This window comes from Mya arenaria, chromosome 11 (genome assembly GCF_026914265.1).
Source record: "Mya arenaria isolate MELC-2E11 chromosome 11, ASM2691426v1".
NCBI classification, from domain to species: Eukaryota; Metazoa; Mollusca; class Bivalvia; order Myida; family Myidae; genus Mya; species Mya arenaria.
The window spans coordinates 24,145,235-24,150,201 of NC_069132.1; the positions used below are offsets into that span (position 1 = coordinate 24,145,235).

The window sequence follows — 4,967 nt, forward strand, 5'->3', positions numbered from 1 at the left end:
TTTTGTTTGTTCACATATTTATATTTCCTTACTCTTTGCATTTAACATTTTAATAACTTTATATATATATAGTCACGGAAATTTAGTATAAGTAGTATATAAGTCTTACATTGAGAGAAAGTAAAAACAGAAATTTGGATTGCGAAAGCTAATAAGGGAGACATATAACTAAATATTTGATAGTAATAGTATCAAAAACAATCAAAATAAGTTCAGATTTTAGATCACACTTTATAATAATGGATATTGAAGTCGGATCCCTGATAATTTCAAAGTATATTATAGTGGTTTTACATAAATACTTAACGACCTGGCATGGTTTTGGCTTTCAAACAAGTTTTCATCTCTGTAATCGAATATACATATGATATCATTTCCGTTACTAATTTTGTGATTTGTTTCAGAAATACCGGAATTCCTGGGCTTAAATCAGTCAAAGGTAAAAATAATTTGTTTAAAGACACACATTCACTAACGAGTGTAAAAAAACACCCCAAAAAGCGCATTAGTGCATGCGCCTCAAATTTTTTTTTTTTAAAATATATCGTCAGAAGGGTCATTTATATTATTTACATTTATACAGAGAAAGGGATCAATATCCATACTACTAGTAATTATAGTACTTTCTAAGTATTGTATGGAATGATGATACAAAAAATGTACGGGACGCCGACTTCAAGCGCATTTTTAGGGTCCACGAGGAAATTATACAACCAATACGTCACACCCGCAATGTGTATTTTTTCTTATGTTCTCAAAACTATCTTAGAAGGTCATTATCGTAAAAAATGAATGTAAGTTAGAGTCGCAGACGATTTAAAGTAGGGATGCGAACGAATGGCAAAATTGATATTCGAATATACGGTAATTCTTTCGCTCGAATATTCTAGTATTCAATAACCAAAATGAATATTTAAGAAATGTGGTAAACTACTGTTATTATTCGCTGCTGTAATAGCCGATTCCTTTGTAATAACCGGTACACGCGACGGACCCTAATTTTACGCAAAATTAGACTCTGAAATTCCCCATTTACAGAAAATAAATCCAACAAAAAGCAATAGATTTTTAACAATTAAAAACCCAAAATAATTTAAATTCATATTTGTAAACAAGGCCATGGTCGTAAATTCCCGGTTGAATGTAGTAATGCACCAACGGACGCGCAGCCTTGTTCTGGGATTGATCTCTTCTAAATATAACAATGGAAAAACCAAACCTAATCGGAAATTAGTTAAAAAATAAAACGAAAATAACCCTGAATAGTTTACTCATTTATTATACAACAATGTCCTAAAACGCTTTTCCATACAGTTACATTTCAAAGCATGGACGTTATATTGAAACATGGACAATAGTTAAGAGCACATAACTAGCACATGTCATTCATATCATTACGGCGTTTTGAGCAATATTGCACAGCTTATTTGGTGGCTGATTCCGTTTATCCTTTATTTGCATGGTCATTAAAATTTACCGAAAATAATTGAAACTTGTTTGATGTCACTTGACTAATAGCCAATTTTCGTAAAATTAAGGGTACTGTTTATAGTCCCGACGAAATGTCCCTAATTAACGTGTGATGCGTGTATAGTGCCACCATGTTCACGCCTCTGGCATTAGGGATCAATCTTGTAAAAACAAGACAAGCGAATATATATACAACACAGTTGTAGTCAAAAGGGTTAAAAATAACCCCAAAAACATCGAATAATCGAATACCGATTTCGTTTGATCGAATATTCGAATATTCGTTTGCATCCGTAATTTAAAGCCATTTTTATATTTTGAAACTCTATTGATTGATCTTTTAAACATATTGTTCAATCTGCTTTTTGACCCTATATAGGAAAGCAATACGAAAGAAAATCGATTTTACAATGACAGGGTGACGACTTCCAAGCGGAAGATTCTGAATGAGTTGGATATTTCACAAGTGTTGCCGTACCTCACCTTTATAGGTAATCTTTACAACGATTAAAGAAAGCGAACATATATCTCATATTGCCAATGTATCAATTTATACAGAAGACCTCTAAGCAATAAGCTGTTTAAAGTTGTTTTGCCTTACGGATAAGTATGGGATTGCACGTTTGTAGTAATTTGACCTAGCTGTTAACTTTTATACTTCCCAATGGGAGGATAATGTAATCGCCGCTTTGTCCGTCCGTCTTTCCGTCCTTCCATGCGGCCGCCCTGAATCTATGTTGCCGGAAGCATGTTCTAGTCCAGCAGAAAATATTTAAGTTCTGAGATATTCATGAAATGTTTCTTTCCGATTGCAAGTATTGGACTGACTTCAAAGTATAACAAGTATGAAAATGTGCATTATGTAGACTTAAGCAAAACATCAATATAAATTAGCAGTCTCATTCTTAAATATAAAGAGTGCTTACTTAAAATATTACCTATTCGTCCTTTCGCCACCTGATGTGAAGACTAGGCAAAAACGCGAGCATTCTTTTCGACAGATGAACTGTACACCACGAAAGTATATGTTTATTACTTTGATATAGCATTTATATTTTAAAGCGAGATTCATGTTGGAATTAGTTATAGAAAGCAGGCTAAATACATGGTATCCATCCCCGCTGAGGTTTCCAAGGACGTTCCATGGCCGATTCTTGAACATTACCTTGATCAATTTTTAAAAAACAGTATTTGTGTTTAAAAATAATAATTTTAGTTTGAAGAAAAAATAGAGTGTGTGCATACATGCGTGTGTTCGTGTGTTCTTTGCCGTTTGGTTTCGAGCTTTGACACTATGTCAGGTCTAGTAGAATTGTGTAAGTTTCCCAGATATTATGACTTTGTCTCAATCCTTTGACATATTTAACGGAACTGATCATCTAATTTAATGAGGGTTTTTAAATAAAATTGCAGAAGGGACAGAGCAAAGACGAATTAGCTCCATGGCTAAGAGTGACCCAAAGCGTGCTATAGATATATTACTCGACATTCTTGGTAATTCGCCTGAACGAGGTGTTTGGACGAAATTTCTACAAGCTTTAAAAAAAGCCGGTAATTAAATACAAACTATGTTTAAACAAGCTTTAACCTTCAGTAAGTAAAAATGTTAAATGGCATGCAAATATATTTGTGAAGTTTGTTATTCAATCAGTGTTATCTAAAATTGAAAAATTATATTTTCGCAACATTCATATACACTCGCGGAATAAAGAAACTATGCATGCAAACACATACAAGAAACAACGTTCGTTCTCTAGGATTCTCAAGACCGTTGTACTGCAAAGTTACCTCTTCCTCGATTACATAGAGATCATAATGTCTGGAAAAGGAATATAGCAAACCTCCCTGTTTATTTAATATATCTCGTCTTACCAAACAGCATGAGGTCTGACAGACGGACGTTTGTACAAGATATATTGCATTATAAGTTGGGAGATTGGGACACAAAATAGAAATATTAGTTGGGAGAATAGGAAGGCATATATAAATCATGGAACTTATTATTATCAGTTTGCCAAATCTAAGCTAAATGAAATAACATTTAAAACACCCATTCCTTACGAATTTTCTTTTCCAGGCTTTGTAACCCTGGCAAATATAATCGTTGGCTATGAAGTGGTAGATACATCTCACCATACAGAATGTTTGAGACAAATGGCTCCAACAGTCCGTGAATTTATTAAACCATTAGAACTGTTACCTAATCTTATGAATGACCAGGTTATAAACAGTGATGATAAAGAAAATATAGAACAAAGACAGCGAAATGAAGGCGACATATCTGCAACGGATTTACTTCTTGAGAGAATCACATGCAAGTCGCAGTTTGGGTACAGATCTTTACGGAATGCTCTTAGTGCGACCAAGCAAACAGACGTTGCAAAGATGCTGGACATGAAGTCAATTGACTTACAAGAAAATAGTTTATCAAGTAAGTATTAATAAACTGCGTTCATGTATAGATTTAAGTTATTTCCGCCGCATGGAAACGCGATGTCAGTTTAAAATAGGTTTCAATGTTGTACCATGGAGGGTCATGTGATCAAAATGGACCTGCAGCCAACATTATTATTGTAAAATAAAACTATGAAATATGTTTGATAAAAAAAAAACAACCTGTATGAACAAACAAGTGTCTAAACTGATTAAGAAAAGATAAACATCAAGATACAAAAAATGTATGTCTTTTACCGTTTTTACAACCCTTTAGACTTATGTAATGGGAATTTAATAATCTGTTTCCAAACTCGTTTGCTCTGGGGATTTATAGCATGGTTTACGAACCGTGGGATCCGATTCATCAAAAATCCGAAAATGTTCGTAAGATGTTTCGCATATTTAAAATAATCCAATTTTTGATAAATGGATAAATTTGAAAATTCAATGACATTTGACACAGATAACAATATGAATGATATAATGTTGGAACTGTACGTAATCAAACTATGCAATAATTATGGCCGTACCATTGTCTTATTACCTCCCTTTTTCAATTAATATAATTAGCGTTTAATTCAAATACTTATATGCAAATAACAGTGTAAGTATGTTTAAAACATATTTAAACGAATTACTTATAAGTTAAAATATGAAAAACATTAGTGTTTAAACCAATATGGTATTCTTAGCTATAAGAAAGTCACGTGATATGCAAATGCGAGCTAAATTTGACTTTACTCTCGGTTTTATGGTATGCTTGTTATAACGATTAATGCATTTTTTATCAAATATTTAAAATAATGTCAAAACGGATAAGAGAAATCATTTGGATATACATGTATATACATTTCGATAAGTTAACATTACTAAAACTATTGGGACTGGGACTTTAAACATAAAGGATATTTGTGGTTAAATTTAGATAAATAGATGGATATTACTATTATTTCTATGCTAAATCAGTAAAACTTCTTAAAGTTCTATTATGATATTTGAAATATATAAACCAAATTCTTATTAATTGAAAATATTTAAAAATTACTTCAGATATATCTCTT

At 32.4% G+C, this 4,967-nt stretch overlaps 1 long non-coding RNA gene across 1 annotated transcript; it reads left to right on the forward strand.

Annotated features, from left to right (window-relative positions):
* The first annotated feature begins 1,869 nt into the window (after window positions 1–1,869).
* Window positions 1,870–3,603, forward strand: LOC128208077 (uncharacterized). Its single transcript, XR_008256836.1, has 3 exons — window positions 1,870–1,961; window positions 2,884–3,021; window positions 3,548–3,603. It is a non-coding gene; the product is annotated as an uncharacterized LOC128208077 (long non-coding RNA).
* The last annotated feature ends 1,364 nt before the right edge of the window (window positions 3,604–4,967 follow it).